Source organism: Lissotriton vulgaris, chromosome 7, assembly GCF_964263255.1.
Source record: "Lissotriton vulgaris chromosome 7, aLisVul1.2, whole genome shotgun sequence".
In the NCBI taxonomy this organism is placed as follows: Eukaryota; Metazoa; Chordata; class Amphibia; order Caudata; family Salamandridae; genus Lissotriton; species Lissotriton vulgaris.
In genome coordinates this window covers 1382018353-1382036792 of record NC_141695.1, presented here as the reverse complement: position 1 = coordinate 1382036792, position 18440 = coordinate 1382018353, and the positions used below count along the sequence as shown (strand labels likewise).

At 44.6% G+C, this 18440-nt stretch overlaps 1 protein-coding gene across 1 annotated transcript in view; it reads left to right on the top strand.

The window, feature by feature from the left end:
- Window positions 1-494: 494 nt before the first annotated feature.
- The window catches only part of KCTD13 (potassium channel tetramerization domain containing 13), a 257873-nt gene continuing 239927 nt past the window's right edge, over window positions 495-18440 (top strand). Inside the window, exon 1 of the mRNA XM_086932104.1 lies at window positions 495-763. The gene's annotated coding sequence lies outside the window, so the exon portion shown is untranslated. The remainder of the gene's footprint in view (window positions 764-18440) is intronic.

Genomic DNA, 18440 nt, shown 5'->3' with positions numbered 1-18440 from the left:
GATAACTCTAATCACTAGTTTATGCAGGAGTCCGCTCTGCTCTCTACCATTCCTATGTGACTCTTAGAGTATATCCATGTGTATCCCCTCCCTAAGTAGATAGAGATTTCACTAGTATTTGCCTAGAATATATCCATTTGTATCTCCTCCTTGTGTGACTTTATCTCTTGTACATTTGCAATTTTTTTCTGTTTGTACCTTTTTATAACGCATGTAATCCTAAGTCCGTATGTTTTCAACTGGTTCTTATGTAAGTCAAAAATTTGCAAATTCGTTTTGTACCGTCAGTCCTTATGTTTGAAACTGGGTCCTATGTAAAGCGCTCTGACACCTTCGGGTAAAGTTCGCGCTATATAAAATTGCATAAATAAATAAATAAATAAATAAATTATTGCTAGGCTCAGGCCCATAGAACAATGAAACGCGTGAGCGATTCCTCCCAATCCAAGATGGCGACGAGACTATGTCCCAATCTGCTAGTACCGTTTCTTGATGACGCACGGTGGGTCGCGCACACTGGCAGCCGTTCGAGCGCGTGCCCGTGTTCAACTCTACTGTCTCTCCTTGAGCCTGCCTGAGGCTGTTTCTTTCATTGCTAACGCGTCTGCTTCTGCGTGTGCGCGTTGTGACAGCTCTCCGTGTGGCACTCCTTGCAGCTCCTGGAGGAGCAGAACACCACCAGCTGCTTTTACTGCGGATTGTTAGAGCAGCGATAGCACAGACATTCATCAGGACCTAAAGGAATATCCAGTGGCACCGCAGGGTGAGAATCGGGGTTACAATAAACGTGGCATGACTGTCCCGTCACCAGTTCCTGCTTTTTTCCCTTTCGCAGTTTCTATCTGCCCTCTCACCTGAGTAGTTTAAACCCCTTTTGTCTCCTCGTAGTTGGTTCTTTCCCCCTGCAGTTCCTGTTTTTGCCAGCTTCCCCCACAGCAGTTTATAATAACCACCTACCAATTCCTGCTTCTGTGATTCCCCACATCACCACTCCAGTATTCATTGCTGTCGCCCCCGTTCATCTAAGTACAAGCTTCTTATCTCTCTCCCCAATACGTACTCTTCCGTTTCCATTCCTATGATTTCTTCCGTCAGTGTTTCAAGCTTCCCTCTTCTTTAAGGAACAGTAGTTCCGACTCCTCTGCCCTCAGTACTTTCATTCTTACTCCTGTCTCCTTTCACCGGTTCTCCTGCAACACTCCCTGACTGCCCGGTAGGTGTATGAAGCCCTATGTATATTCAACTTCAATGCCTATAAGGCGTTTCTGCTCTCATTCCTCTCTCCTGAGCAGCTCATGCTTCCTCCTCCACCGTGCCTTTCTGCCGCACGCAGTGTTTACATGATCATAGTAGGTTACACCCTAAGCTGAAATGTGGCTTTTGGTCTGAGTTTAGTCCATGTGAGCGTTTATGAGCTTTGTAATACTGTTTTTAGTTAGATGTTCCTACATCTATTTTCTCGCTACCAGTCATGTGTTCTACATTCCCACATTCCAGGGTCCTTATGTGTAAAATTGTAGGGTTTTACTACTGATTTCCAGAATGTATGTTCTGATTTCTACGATTAAAAGATCTTGTATTTCTACACTGTAAAAGATTAATAATTCCCAAGGTCTCTGTTCGTAAGGTTATGTTCCAGTGGTCCATATATATTGTGTTTCCGCCGTCTATTTTTATAGCTTTTAGGAGCTATATATTTTCAAAGATCGTATTGTGTTTCTAGAGTCGATGTTCTCATTCCTGGGGGTTATGTCCCTATTTTACCAGGATTTATGTTTCAGTAGGGGCTGCTACGTTTTCTGTGGGAATTTCGTTATTAAATTTCCAAGGTCTATGTTCTTGATTATTTGAGTCCAGTTCCCAATATGTATGATCCTAGAGTTTATCTTCACCGGCTCTTTATTTACGAGTTTGTAAGTACTGAATTCTGTTTTATCTTGTTGTATGCTCCCAGATTCCATTTTTTTTTCTCCTTTAAATCACAAGATCTGTTTATGGATTTAAAGTTCCTAAGCTCTGTGATCCTGGATCTTTAGTTATGCAACATTGTTACAAAAATCTTTGTTATATGTTTTTAAGGGTTTGATTCTGGATGATGTTCTATATATTCCAAGGATCTATGGGCCAGATGTACAAAAATACTAGTTGCAATTTGCTCCCTAACTTTTTGAGACCTGTATTTTATGTTACAAATCACACTATGTACTAATAGGTAAGTTTGCAAAATACCAAATCAGAGTGGGTTGCAGAAGAAACTACCAAATTAATATTCATTAGGCAGGTTGTAAATTGTGACTCCTTCAGATTGACTGTAAAACATTTTTTTAAGTAGCCTGATATTCTTAAAGGTAACAAGGGCAAAAAAGATGAAAAAAAAGGTTTTCGGGTACAGCATACTCCACCTGTAGCTGCTGCCCCAGTTTACAAAGGAAATGGAGTACAAAATGATCTCATCCCTTTTGTGAATGAGTTACCATGCAAACGTGGGAGTTTTTAACTTTTTATTGGCTTGTGACCGGAAATATGACTGCAAACCATTGATACAATAGGCACCAACTTTATATTTGGAAGGGACGCTCAAAACATGCCCCTCTAAATACATAAGCAGCAGTCCTTTCTAATTCTTGTTACGAGTCTTAAAAACGTTTCTGACTTTTAAAATGGATTTAGTAATTAATAAAATGTTTTTTACTGGCTGCAAACCTTCCGATGTAGTGAATCAGAAAGTTTGCAAATGGTAAAAAGGTTAGTACATCTAGCACCAAGTTCCTTGTTACTTTGTTTTATGTTCATGTTGTTTAAAGGCTAGTTCCTTGAGAATGGGTTTCTGCCTCCTTTTCCCTGAATGAAAGTTCAGTGTTGGTGGTTAAATGTGAACAAATAATTTTCGTGTCCGTTTTAGCCATAGCGCTGAATATAAGTTAATCATTAAATTTGCACTTGTTCCAGTTTAGAAATTTACTACACTGGTGGTGGATGTGGCGGTGGTGGATGGGGTGGTGGTTGTGGTGGATGTGGATGTGGATGTGGTGGTGGTGGTGGATGTGATGGTGGATGTGGTGGTGATGGTGGATGTGGTGGTGGTGGATGTGGTGGTGGATGTAGTGGTGGTGGGTGTGGTGTATGTGGTGGTGGTGGGTGTGGTGTATGTGGTGGTGGTGGGTGTGGTGGATGTGGTGGTGGATGTGGCAGTGGATGTGGCGGTGGATGTGCATGAGTGTTGTGCGTAGTCTGCAAATTGGGATGAGAACACATTGATGTCCGGTATCATTAGACGAAAAGCTGAACTCAAGGCGGAGGCTTCTGTCACAGACTGCGCGCTGCCACTCGGCTCAACCTTAAGCTCGCACGAGGAAAGCAAGGGGCCGTCTATTACTGTTTACTGTAACAAAAATAAGGTGCACTGCTTCCTTAATTATCTGTTTTGCATCTGTGCAGGGAGCAGGAGGGCGGGGAAGAGTGGGAACAGCAAATGTATCTTTGCCGAAGTTAAATGCGCAATATTTTTCCTTTATGTCAATTTTGTTCCCTTCCTGTTTCCCTTTCAGTGGCCGTGCGTTTTTTCTGCATTTGGGCAGAGTGGTGAGCAGAGGCCATTTAATATCCTCTGGGAAAGTGCTTCAGAAGACATTTGCAGTGCTGAGGTTACCCCAGCCACAGCCTGGTCTCCTCGCCATGCTCCAGATATTGATCCTTCCCGGACTGTTCAGCAACACCCATTCACCCGGAGTTGTGTTTAAAGTTAAAAAAAAGTAGACACGGCCTGCAGCTGCCGGCCGTGAAAGTGAAAGTACGGCCGGCCGGCCGTGTCTCGGGGAAAATACAGATTTAAAAGTGAACAGTCAATATTTGCCAAGAGCTTTCCATTTCACTGCAAGAAGCGTGGCTGGAATTTGCGCTTTCGCTAAAGCGCTTTAGGCACGCTGAAGGGCGAGGGAGGGAGGAGAAATACGAGACGGCCTGGCAGCTGTGAGACGTGTGAAGCAGGGGGTGGGGGGAGCGGATACCTTTGAAGTGAAGCTAAGCTTCACTTCAAAGGCTTGTTGGCACAGCGCACACTGGGGGATGACTGTGGGAGGGAGGCAGGTGTCTGTGCACGCGCTTTTAATGGCAATGCAGATGCGCACTGAGCGAGCTTTTCACGGGCACTTCATGGAATCGCCCGATCTCGGTAAGCTCTGTTTAAGCCCCTTTATATCTCGCTCCGCTCAATGCGCATGCGCATTGATAGGTCACAAGACCTAAAAATGCAAATATACAAGTGGAGTGACAGGAGGGAAAAATTGCAAATGTACAAGATGGCACTCCTTTCAGAGGGCTGCACGCCACCCCTGACCCCTCTTTCGTAGGGCAGTATGCCACGTCTCTGTCCGTGAGCTGCTTGAGAGAATCACTGTATTGTCCTGGCTTCTTGCTTCAGCTGTGCGGCGCGAAGAAAGAATGGAAAGTTCTGATAAACAGGAAGTGTACTCTGGGGCTGAGGTTACAGCCCCCTCTGTTTGGGATCGTGGTTAGTTGCCTCAGGCGGAATTCCCTTGACGAGGAGAGGCGGCCGTGCTCTTTGCAAGATGGCTCTGCTGCAGCGCGAGAGCTGACCGGACACCTCCCTCCTCCACTCCCCCATCTGGGCACGTTCTTTCGAAGCTGACAGAAACCCACCCACAGGGCTGTCCGGAGCAAGAGCCGGTCAGAGGGGGGACTGTGGTGTCTCCAAAAACATTTATTAGGCTTCTGCGGTGACAGTGTTAACCCCCCTCATTCAGTTGTTTGCAGCCAGTAGGAAAGATAACTAGAAAACGCCATGTAAAGCACACACCTTACACTTTCACCTATATTACTCGTATTACTACTGACGTAATAACCAAATACAGCAATAAACAGCTGAAAGATGGTCAGTCAGCCTTTGTGAATTGGTTACAACTTTACAGGAACACGGGTCGCCATTATTTTACTAAGACTTTGTCTCTAAGCCCCGTTTTTTTCAGACTGGGCGTCCGACTTCTTGCTGGGGTAAAAGGCTCCTTATCTTCTTTATGGGGCCATCTGGACCCATAAAGAAGATAAGAACCCTTTTACTTCAACAGTAAGTCAAGGAACCTGATCTGAAAAGGACGGGGCTTGAAGAGAAAGAAATATGTCATGGCGACCTCTTCTCCAATTGTTGGCCACCGTTTAGGAGGCCAGCCATTGGAGAAGAGGGGCGCGGCTTACCCCTTGCTATTGAAACTCACTCTAAGACATAAAATCTCGCAAGCTCGACTGCGATGTGCGCAGTACGCCATGCAAGACCCAAGAACGTATGCATAGATGAGGTTTTGATCATGCCCTCAAAACCCCATGTCCATCCCTGATGCCACCAGCCCCAGCAGCAACAGGTAAAAGCACAGAAGAGACCACAGCTTCAATAACAACTCTGGGGAAAAAAACAAAGTAGTGACCACAAGTGCCACCACAGCAGGGACAACAGCAACAACATAACAGTATCAACAACAGCTGTTGGCATGGACAACATCAGGGGCCACAATAGGATTCATACCATCGACAACTGCAGTAACCGCTCCTGCCAGCACCGCTTCAACAGCAGGCACCAGAGCTACAACTACAACAATGACAACAGTTCCCACTGCTTATTATGAAAAACAGTGGTCCATAGGATTAGGTTTTCACAAAAACAGATGCAAATATAGACTCCAATCAGTACTATATTGACTCGTGTTTTCAGTACCCAGCCGGGCCTGAAATTTTATTTCAAATATAAACAAGTTTAAAAGACCATCAGAGAGGTCTAATGCAAAAGTTGGTAGGGTACAAGCCTGTACCTATCCAAAAGTACAATCAGAGAAAATTAAGGGGTAGGGAAAAAGCAAGGAAAAGAGAGTAAAGAATATCAGGCAAAAAGAACATGGGAGCCAACTGCCCCTTGCATCAATAGCATATTCGCACAGCAAGTTCAGACAACCAATTCATGTAACAGTGTCAACACGATGGGAAAGTTACAGAATTTGGAAAAGTGTCGACGGCGTTTCGATCCCCGGCTCCTAGTGAACTGGGATCATCATCAGGACATAAACAATGTATTGCCTGTATGTGCTTTTTAAAACCTGTTGGAAATAACATTTTACAAAGATGGGAGAAAAAGGGGGGGAAAAAAGAAATACGTTTAAATATGGCACTAATTACAATTACTCATTGCAGGTACAATGCACACATTGTTCATTTATATCATGCCATTGTGATGTTGACTTAAATCACAAGTTTTCCAGTGTTCCAATTTCATGCTATACGGAAAAGTGAGAACAGTTTAAAACGAGGCCGAATCGAATTTGCCACAGTGAGCCTTTAGGCGCTAACGTGGTTGTGCCTACTAGTGTCGCTTTCGAGAGAGGCGCCGTGGTGATGGCTCATGTGAGAGTCGCATTTATTGGGGCATGCTGCCTGGTGCGCTTAAAACGATTTTAGACACTTAAAGCCGTGGCCAAAGTGTCGTGTATCAGCCTATGATTGCCGTCGTGGTGACTCCGACGTGACCATGCGTTGCGTGAGCGTGACGGGATTCTATATGTGCCTAATGAAATCACAATAATAATAGGTGAGGTGCACACCTTTTCAAAGGATCTTCATATTTGTCCTGTAATTCGAGGAGAGATGGTAGGGTGGAGGGCTGGTGCCTAAAGGAGAGGGAATCAAGTAAGTATCATGTGCTAGTGTCAAGCGTTAGTGAAATGTGGCGGGGGGACAGGACGTTACCTCGATGTCCTATTCCGATAGGTTTGGCGTTGTTGCCATAAGTACCTATCCAGTAACTGGTAATGTCCCGCTGGGAGGGATACGAGAATCGCGGGCCAGTATACTCTATCCAGACCGCTTCCAAGTATGCGCTTTCAGTTTCACGGTCTGAAAGTAAACAGGAATAAAAAGGGATTCAGAGGGAAGGCACTCAGGGCCCGTGGCTGGGAGGGAGGGTGCTTTGTCCAGGAACTCTTACCTTAGCGTGGAGTCAGTGTTCCCTCACTCGCGATCCGAGTGAAGAACGGGCGGTATGCTCGATGGCAGTCCGCCGGCTTCCCGAAGATGCGGAAGTAAGCTCAGTCCCAAAGACGCGTGAGATAATAAACATCGATGAGGGAGTGGGAGTGAAAGGGGCGGGGAAAGCGTCCCAGCGGTGGCCATCTTAGAGTGGTGTCGATTAGGTAACCTGGGTGAATGTGCTCTTTTGCATGCAATTCGTTAGTGCACCCTAATTTACTTAATAGAAAGGTAACATTTGGCAAACATTACACAAGTTCAGTTTCTGTCCATATTAATATTGGAATTCAAAAACGAGCAACAACAGACATGATGTTGGAACAGCTTATACATCTGAACATCAGACAAAATTGAATATTATTCTAATCTTGTCATTTTAAGCAGTCTCTTGGGTCAGAATCTGACCATTCACAGCAATCCTGCCCAGTCCTCGGTCCGATTGAGACCATTCTGTATTGTGTCCAGCAATATAATGCATTTTAGTTCCTCCTTATTGAGAAGTTGAGCCATGCATCCTCCTCTAGGTGGTAACTTTAAAGCCTTCAGCACAGTCCACTTTAAGTCATTTTCTGTGTGCCCGGCATTGATGAAATGTTCCACAAGCGGGGCATTCTGGGTCTGGCAGCGAATGCGACTCTTGTGCTGGCAGATCCTTGTTTTCACCTTCTGTGAAGTTTGACCCACATACATTTTTAAACATGGGCATTGAACCAAATATATCACATTGCGGGTGTTACAGTTTGACAGTGAAGAACTAGTAAAAGTGATGTTATTAAATACTCTGGTTTTTCCTTCAATAGTTATATCACATACACTGCAATTGCCACATTTCACATGTCCTACAACGGGGGACAGACCCCATATAGTTTCAAGTGTGGAGGGTTGACTAGGGCTTGGCAATGCGGCGCGGACTAAGTGGTCCTTCAAATTTTTGCTTTTTTTAAAAGCAAATAAGGGACGCTCAATTTCTAGTGCGCCTGCATTAATGACAGACCAGTGGCGGAGTATCATTTTTCTCAATTTGTTCGACACTGGGAAGAAAGTAGTAACACAAGCTATTCTCTCCTGTGGGGTTTTTTGAGTTGGTGTCAACAAAGTTTCTCTAGGTCTGTACCATGCTCTTTTGAGTGCATTTTTGACAATACGCCTAGGATAGCCCCTGTTTTTAAGTTTGTCTGCTAGAATGGCACTTTCTTTAAAGTAGTCCTGCCTACACGAGCAATTTCTCCTGATTCGCAGGAACTGGGAGAATGGTAGTGAATCCCGCAAGGCTCTGGGGTGGTTGCTGGAATAGTCTAATAGTGTATTACGCTCTGTAGTTTTTCTGAATAGGCGTGTCAGAAGAACTCCATCCTGGTGGAAGATGGAGAGATCCAGGAAGTCAATGGAGGTTTTATTTGAAGTGAGGGTAAAGTGAAGGCCACAACAGTTATTGTCCATCCAGTGTTGGAAATGGCGTAGATCACTGACTTCACATTTCCAAATCATGAAGATGTCGTCAATGTATCTACGCCATAGTCCAATTCCTGAGTGGAAGGGATTAGATGGCGAGAGTATTACCTCTTTTTCAATCTCGTTCATGAAAAGTATAGCCAAGTTTGGAGCAAAAATTGCCCCCAGGAAAGATAACTAGAAAACGCCATGTAAAGCACACACCTTACACTTTCACCTATATTACTCGTATTACTACTGACGTAATAACCAAATACAGCAATAAACAGCTGAAAGATGGTCAGTCAGCCTTTGTGAATTGGTTACAACTTTACAGGAACACGGGTCGCCATTATTTTACTAAGACTTTGTCTCTAAGCCCCGTTTTTTTCAGACTGGGTGTCCGACTTCTTGCTGGGGTAAAAGGCTCCTTATCTTCTTTATGGGGCCATCTGGACCCATAAAGAAGATAAGAACCCTTTTACTTCAACAGTAAGTCAAGGAACCTGATCTGAAAAGGACGGGGCTTGAAGAGAAAGAAATACCTCATGGCGACCTCTTCTCCAATTGTTGGCCACCGTTTAGGAGGCCAGCCATTGGAGAAGAGGGGCGCGGCTTACCCCTTGCTATTGAAACTCACTCTAAGACATAAAATCTCGCAAGCTCGACTGCGATGTGCGCAGTACGCCATGCAAGACCCAAGAACGTATGCATAGATGAGGTTTTGATCATGCCCTCAAAACCCCATGTCCATCCCTGATGCCACCAGCCCCAGCAGCAACAGGTAAAAGCACAGAAGAGACCACAGCTTCAATAACAACTCTGGGGAAAAAAACAAAGTAGTGACCACAAGTGCCACCACAGCAGGGACAACAGCAACAACATAACAGACAACAGTATCAACAACAGCTGTTGGCATGGACAACATCAGGGGCCACAATAGGATTCATACCATCGACAACTGCAGTAACCGCTCCTGCCAGCACCGCTTCAACAGCAGGCACCAGAGCTACAACTACAACAATGACAACAGTTCCCACTGCAGCAGGGATTTACAGCAGTGACCACAGCTGCAACTTCAGCAGGGGGTGGAGGGGATATGGGGAAGCATGAGCTGAATAGGGATAAAGTGAGGTGCGGAAAATAAGAGGAGAGAGGTAAAAAATAAAAGTACTCCGTGATTTCGTGATGAAACGTGCAGATATGTCTGTCACTTTTACTTGATAGGGCCACTCAATGACCGGACATAAGGAAACAGGAACATACACAGCAACCTGGCGAAATATGTTCTATAGGAATTTAACAAATTAATGGTATTTTCTATTGAATAAGTCTGTATTCTGCCCCGAAGAAGTTTAAAGCGGATGGGCCTTACAAAACATGTTGGCTGTAGGTGATCTTAGATTTTTAGATAATAAAGAACATACTGTATGGAAAATTTCTCAAAACTCAAAAATGTTTCCTCTTTGGCGTGCACATGGTGAATCCTAAATCAGTTTTGAATTGGTAAAGGGAAGCAACTGCTGGGAGGGGTGTGGAGCCTTGGAACAGGAAAGCTACTGTTGAGGAGAGAGAGAGAAAAAGAGGGAGGGTTGCATAGAAGCTGAGTCTTCACTTTCATTATAGAACTGTGGTAGTTCATTACTTCCTAGGTAGGCAGGACTAGGTTTTAGAGATATTTGTTTACGAAGAAAAGTAGGTCGGGCAAATGTGCGTCTAAACCCAGCAGGCAAAGGCAAAGTTGGATGGCTGCTGAGATGTTCCCATAGTTTTATGTACACAACCCTCGCCTCAGACTATCGTAGGCGTTTATTTGTCTTGACGGTAAAGGTTGATATATTAAAAGGTGCAGCAGTCCAGATGACTGACTGTTGTTGCAAGTCATTCCAAACTCCTGCACTTACTCTGGATGAAAATCAAGTCCCCTAATTTTATTTTGTCTCATTTTTGAGCCATCTCCTGGACAATACTAAATTTCACAGCGCTGCCAGTTCAATTCTCTATTGTTTGGAGATGCTCATTCAGTTTTTATTTGATTTTCCCTCGCCAGTAGTATTTGATCTGAAGATTTGATGTTTTCCCATTACGAAGAGTTTTGTGTTAGTAACACGGAGTGTTTTTTGTAATTTCATTTTGTAATTTTTTTTGAATGATTTCTAAGGTTGAAGCCTAGTCACCCTTGGTGCACGCTTCAAAATATATTTGTTCTTATTTAACTTGGGCATCATATGCATAGTAATTGAGAAAAGTACAAAACAGGAACTGAGTAAGATAGAAAAGAAAATGATACTGGCCTCAAAAGGACCTCTAAAGTTCACTAAAAGGATTCTTAAATTGTTGTGGCGGAGGGGCGCTTTAGGCACATTCTGAGTAAGATTTCACGGTGCACGGAACCGGCCCCTGTAGGGAGCTGGAGTGGCTTGTGGGACAATCTCTTCTCTCTCCTGCTTTATTAGAGGGTTACACTGGGCACTTTTTGGACGCTCCAGGCACCTTCCAGACGCCTTCGCTTATGGTAGTACACTCTGAGGGGTCCAGAGTCCACCGCTCACCCCTTGCAGGACAGCAGTTCTATCAGCACTTCCTTTAGCACTTGCCAAACATTTGAGATTCTTCAAAATACATGCCGGGATTGAGACCAGGAAAAGGATCAGGAACTGTTAACCATTGTGAAACTGTTGTGAAACCATGGTGGAACCACTGTGGACCCAATTTCGATTAATGTTGCTGCCACTGTTTGCTGCTTTTTAGCTGCTTCTTCAACCACGACAATTTCTATAATTACTACAACTGCTAGTGGGGGTCAGTAATACTGACACGTCATCTTATTTTTTAATACATGACATTAGTTCCTGTTATGTCGGATCGCCTTCTGAGATTGAGAAGTAGGGCAGTAGGTGGTGATGGGGTTTAACAACGCAGAGGTGAGAAATAAGTGCTCAACGAGGCAGTTGGTGCAGGTGCCCCAGACCCATCCCCTCTGGGGCCGCCTCCCCCTGCTTTAGATATTCTCGAAGATGCCGCCCAAATGTAGAGTCCCCAGGAATCCGGCCCCTAGCACTATACACAGCTCTGCTGTTATTGTGCCACAGCCAACTTCTCAGTGGGGTTCGCTTGTCACTCCAATATCTTGGACAAGTCTTGATGCATGGTAAGGGTCTGCAGAGCCTACACTGGAGTGTCAACAGAGTTCACTACAGAATCTCCCATTGCCCACCCTCCGTGACTAAAAGGAATCAGATCACGAAGCAGAGTCAGAAGTCGACCAGGTCAGATGCAGGGCTGCCATTATCCCTGCAGCACTTCGTCACAAAACATTTTGTGGTTTAACTCTGTTTTGTTAAGTTTTGCATAGAAATATCCACAGTACGTAGCTACCCACCTATATTCCCTGGCCAGCGGGGTAGAAGCCAAAATAAAGATATAACCTTGGAAGGAGCTGGGGGAGAGATAGCGTACACGTGGTACAGCTAGTGGCAGGAGGAGCTAAGGAAAAGATGTAAACCATAGTTCTTCGCCTCAAATAGTGTTTTGTTTGGTACTCGTTTACCATCTCGGAGGTGTATGATTGGCAGGATTCCCCACTACGTGAATTTGTTCTCCCTGTGTGAGGTGGATTATACGTAAGTATGTCGGGCAAATCAATTCTCTGAATTCTTGGGAAAAGAAACGTATGCATTGGCTCCATGTATTTTTGAATTGTGGCAGTCTGCAGTCAATCTCTGTAGTTAGCTTCTCCACGCCCAGTAGACTCCATTGCCTATGAAGCCAATCTAGTTTCGATGGGATGGTGTCTGTATCCCACTTAGCCAGTATTGTTTGTTTAGCTGCACAGAGTGTAAGAGTGATGGCTTTACATTTCAAGGAGTGTAGGGGGTAGCTGAGTGCATTGGGCAATCCTAACAAGACGTACTTAGGGAATTGCGGGATAGAGGTATCATACATCTCTTCGATATCCGCTAAGACCTCCGACCAATAATGCTGCAATTTAGGGCGATGCCAAAAAATGTCAGCAACCCAACCTGACCACACTGCCTCCAACACCTTTTGTTGGGATTCACTGTGATGATGGTATCTCTCATGTGTCGGTGAGTGTGCCTGTGGAACTAAACAAGTTGTACAAGTGGGCCAGTAGGGGGGCGAGTGTGGTTGCAAAGGACTTATAGACGCCAGCGGGGAAGCCTTCCTGGTCGGGTGCCTTCCCTGTTTGTAACTGAGTTATGGCCATAAGCACCTCAGCTTCCTGTATGTTCCAGCGCCTTGAAACCCCCACGGGTGAGTAGCGTGCTCTACAAATGACATGATTGATTCATTGATTGATATGTCTCGTTCTATCTGTTCGGCATCCCTATCTGGAATTTGTGTCATCGGGAGTGGTACAATATTTTTTGCAGCCTCTTCCACATTGAATGTCTCTGCAGTGTATAGTGCAACATAGAAGTGTTCAAATTCTTGTGCAGTCTGTGAGTCTTAGTACACCCTGTGCCCCTATGACAGTGTCCGATATCTGTTATCAAAGTGCCAGGGCCTGCTGATTGTGAGCTAATAGGTCCCCTGCTTTAGTGCCCCCAGTGTAAAACCTTTTTTTTTGACCTGTAATAGGACATACACTGCCCTATCCATGTTTAGGATCCTGAGTTGTTTACGAGTTGTCATGAGTGGGCATCACAGCTGAGGGAGCCCAAGCGTTTATTCTCTTCCTCATGCGCTCTCGTTTGTCTCGCCAGCGCCGTATCTTTGCTGCCCTGTCTCTATAATGGCGTGCTGAGATGGCAATGATTGTGCCTTTTATGCCTTCCTTGAAGGAATCCCATAATAATAACAATGGGCGTGACTGGGGTGCCATTGAGCTCTAAAAATGTGTGCATTGCTGTGGTAATCTCTGCTGTGACCAATGTGTGCTGTAAAATGTTAGTATTCAGGCGCCAGTTATTAGACTGTGATGGATGGTATGGGGAGCATAAGGTTATGAATATGGGAGAGTGATCAGATTGCCCAGGTCAACTCCCACCCCAGCAGAAGATAAACGCAAGGAGGTCAGAAAAAGGTCTATGCAAACCAATGTTTGGTGAGATGCAGAGTAGAAAGTATACTTCCTATCAGTGGGGTGCTATGTCTGCCACATATCCGCGCTTGACACAGGTAACCACCTGGTTCTAATGCAGAGGCTTCAGACAATAGGAATAAAAGGGACTGCTTTAACCCAGCTTACTTCCTTTCTCTCCCACAAGGAACAGAGTCTGTGGTGTGGAAATCTGACCTCTGACACTTTTTTCTCTGCCCTGTGGAGTTCCTCAGGGTTCAGAGTTGTCCTCCAATTTATTTAACAGCTATGTCACCCCTGTTCTAGGACTACTAGGATATGTCAAGACACACCTCCCAAGCTGCGCAAGCTCCATGCACTCCTGTTACTGTTTGCAAAAAAAGACAAATTGCGATCCACTGCGGCAGGAGACGGGTGCCTTCCATTAAAGACTGGGTTAGGGACGTCGAATATGGGCACACACAATTGAGTGTATTTTGGGAATTGATGCCGCCCTCTTCCACACTCCGTGACATATGGGATCGTTTTCTAGCATGGCTCCTAAAACAGCAGCAGTCGACTGTTGAGTTAGCCATGAAGGACACTCAGAATGTGGCACTTCCGAGTTTCGACCTCACCCCCTTGGTGCCCCCAGACCCTGCCTGTGTGGGGTAGCTTCCCTGAGACGCAGAAGGGAACGCAGTGTACAGTTCGCATATTGGGCCCTCTCTGAGGTATTGCATGATGTCTGGTTATATTGTCGTTGAAATTGCTACTGTTTATAACTATCTAGGCAATTGATGCACGTTAATTGCTTTGTCGGGGATGAGCTAATGAAGTGTATGACACTAATAAGACTTGTGTATTCTTAAGACTGATTTTTTCAGCTCCTACACCGATCACACTTTGCTGGCTTGTTGTACTGTATTGTAGCTTGATTGTTTTCGAAATGTCAATAAAAAAACCCATCTATGTCACCCCTTTAACTAAGCTGATTCAAGCTCATGGTTTTTCACTGGTATCCTGCGCAGATAGTTATATCTATAACCTCGTGCATAGACTTAGTGGCAAGTCAGCATATCATTAGATGGATGCATAATAACTACCTCAAGTTAAATACAGATAAAATGGAGGTGGCAGAGTCTGAGTGGCCCACCCCTTTGGAATAACTACCCATTGAGGCAGGTTTACGTCCTGCCCTGGTAACAAAGCGAAAAATCTGTGAGTCCTGGTTGGCCATCAGATCTGCTTTTCAGAACATTTTAACCATATTACATCTTCCTGATTTTTTTTCTCTTGAAAATCTTGCGAAAGATCCTCACCTACATTCCACAAGAGTTGCAAACAACGGTTAATAGTTGCTCTGATCTTGTCTAGAATAGACTATTTCAATGCCCTTTTTAGGTCGAGCTGGAGTAAGCATCCGCAGGATGCTCCAGTCCAGCTCGACAACTATAGTTATCGACTTCGGGGGGATTAGGACAAGAGGGTGCCACGCGCTTTTCCCCTGGATTTGGGTGCACGAACGCGCACGTCGGCTCCGTCCACGCGTGCGCACACAGCCAGCCACCACACAGACTAAAACACACTCGCGCTGGTTACTTTCACTTTCCATCCACCACCAGTCATCGGCTCTTTTTACACACGCACGCACGCATACATTCACACACACAGACACACAGACACACTCGCGCACAAACACACACACACAGACACACTTTTCTTCTAACAGCCTGCAAGCTCTCACTTACCGGCTCGGTGTGCAGGTTCCTGGGCCGTCTTTTGGCACGCCACAGGGGTCTCCTCACCACTCGGGAGCCCCGTGTTGCCATGCAGTCTGCCCTCGCTCTTTCGCCCGGTCTCTCTGAAGCGCCCCGGGACTTCAGCGTGGAGCCTGCATGTTTCGGACGTCCTCCTCGGCGGTTACTTCCTGTTTCTTCGACGAGCCCCGCCCACGTCCAAACAAAGGCTGACTCGCTAGAGTTTCAGGTTGCTGGTATGCATTCACTACTTTTAATTCGAGTGGCTTCATAGTTCCATTTCCTGTAGCTGCCTTGTTTATTTACAAGATTACTAAAGTGGCGCACACATCTGCTTTCTGTCCTCTTAAACTTAATAGAGACACGAGGTAGTACTTTAGACAAACTTCATAAAAAAATTAAGTATAACGTGTACTGATAAAGTGTAACTTACTTTACAAAAAAAAAAAGATTTACACGTTCTTTAGTACGGATGGAATTGTTTTGCCTGGAGCGCTTGGCTCTTCAAATGTGTGCAGTTTGCCATAACACAGGTTAATAATCGGGCCGCCTGCTGTTCTTAAGCTTTCTCCTGACAGCGGTGAAAGCCGCACACTTTTTTTTCTCAAGTACATCCACACTCTTAGGCATACGAAAAACAGCATTAACTGAAACATACTGATAAATATGTTTACATACAAGCCAACTCGCAGGACACCGACATGTGGAAACTAAATCTGCGTGAAAAAATACTGCATTGACCTGTTTAATAGTAGAAGGCAAAGTTATAATGACATTTATGATTTCAGAATCACAGTATTTGCCCTTTGTGCACTGCTGCGGCAAATCATCCCCGATTCAACACCTTCCATTAAAACATCATAGATGTACGTCCCTCCATGTCAGAAAGCCAATTAACGCTTTAAGACACTCACAAATAGAATGCGTGCCAACTACATTACACTGAGCTCCTGGCATAGGGACATCTGATTGTTGAGTCTCTTTGAGAGGTGACATTCCTGATGTTAGCAATGTTTAAAATGAGACTGCCAGTAAATTAGAGCATCCTTATGCAGTTAGGCAGGGCATGTTTTGTGGAAACGTGGCGTTTACCAGTGAAAATTGGTATATGTGCCTAGCTTCTGATGTGAAACGTTTTTGATAAAATGCCCATGGAGCTGAGTGGCTTGTTCACGTGCGCGTTCCAGTCTTGTGGCCCTCTCAGTAAATTACAGTGGATTCTCCTCACGTTTTCTTTTTACTCTCTGTGTCACTCAGATTCCTATAAACGTTAATAAATAGAGGAACAAGTCTGAAAAGTGTTGTCATACTTTAAAAAAAGAAAATGTATTTTAATTGTTTGTAATGTTTGTTATTTACATTCACATTGACTGCAAATGGTGTAGTTAGCATTACCTGTGGGCAAAGCATAGGGCCCCAGATCCCCCCCGTTGTGCAGAAGGCCCTCCGTCTCATAGTTATGAGTTCTGAGCCATTTTGCACTAGTCTGTCAGGGTTTGAGTGGCCCATTAATGAAGGTAGCAGACCTCAGTGCTCACGTTTCGCTACACCACTCACATGACTCCCTTTACTATGTTCACTAATGCCTAGATGCATCAACCTTTTTAGGAAGTGCAAACGGTGCGAATCGCAAAAATCGGCCGTTTGCACTTCCTAAATTGGTTTCTGGGATGCATCAAGCATTTTTGGAAAATCGCTATTTTTAGCGAATTCCAAAAATGCGATTGCTTTTAAGGAATCGCAAATTTGCGATTCCTTAAATGCAATGCATCATTCTCAAAACATTAGCGATTTTACAAATTGCAAGTGCAAATTACCACGAAGTTGAACCTCGTGGTAATTTGCAAAATTGTTTAAAAACGCACAAAAATGCATTTTTTAAACTGTTAAGTTACAGACACACATGTCCTTAGGACATGTGTGTATGTAACTTACAGGTAAAAGTGCATTTCATGGATGCAGGGGGGGGTCATTTGGACCCCCCTCTCCACCCTTGAAATGCTTTGTTGAATTCCGATTTCAAATTGCGAATTCGCAATTCCCATTCATTCCTATGGGCATTTCAGCCCATAGGAATGAATGGGAATTGCGAATTCGCTATTTGAAACTAGCAATTTTATTGCGATTCGGAAAAAATTGCGATTTTTACCGAATCTCAGTAAAATTGCGAAATAAATGATGCATTGCCATTTGCGATTCCTTATTTGCGATTCCTTATTTTTCGCAAATAAGGAATCGCAAATGACAACGTTGCTGCATCTACCCATTAGAGTCTTTGAAATCTTTCCTGCTTCCATGTCGCAGGAGGGCATTACTCGCTAGAATGGAACATACAAATGTCGATTTGAGACTCCCAGAATCCCCTCTGCCCCAAAATAGAGGGGTGCTGGGGGCTCCCTAGCAATCCGTCTTTAATGATCAGCCACACAGTCAAATAGTAGACTGTAGCATGGTGCAGAGGACCTTTCTGCCTTTTATGCCCTCTGAAGGCTTAATAACTGAAGGTATTTGAAAGCTTACACTGCACTCAATGCAACCAACATACACTCCAAATACCACTCAGTGCCACATAATTACACGACACATAATTACACTGCACTCAATGCAACATACACTCCAAATACCACTCAGTGCCACATAATTACACGCCACATAATTACACTCTACTCAATGCAACATAAATACACTATCTATCTATCTATCCCCATCCCTCTAGCTGTCTATCAATCGCCCTCACTCTATCTATCTGTCTGTCTGTCTGTCTGTATCTATCTATCTATCGCCCCCTCCCTCTATCTATCGCTCTCTATCTATCGCCCCCTCCCTCTATCTATCGCCCTCTATTTATCACCCTCTATCTATCGCCATCACTCTATCTGTCTATCGATCGCCCTCACTCTATCTATCTGTCTGTCTATCTATCTATCTCTGTCTATCTATCTATCGCCCTCTATCTATCTATCTATCGCCCTCTATCTATCTATCTATCGCCCTCTATTTATCACCCTCTATCTATCTATCGCCCTCACTCTATCTGTCTATCAATCGCCCTCACTCTATCTGTCTGTCTGTCTGTCTGTATCTATCTATCTATCGCCCCTCCCTCTATCTATCTATCGCCCTCTATCTATCTATCGCCCTCTATCTATCTATCGCCCTCTATCTATCTATCTCCCTCTATCTATCTATCGCCCTCTATC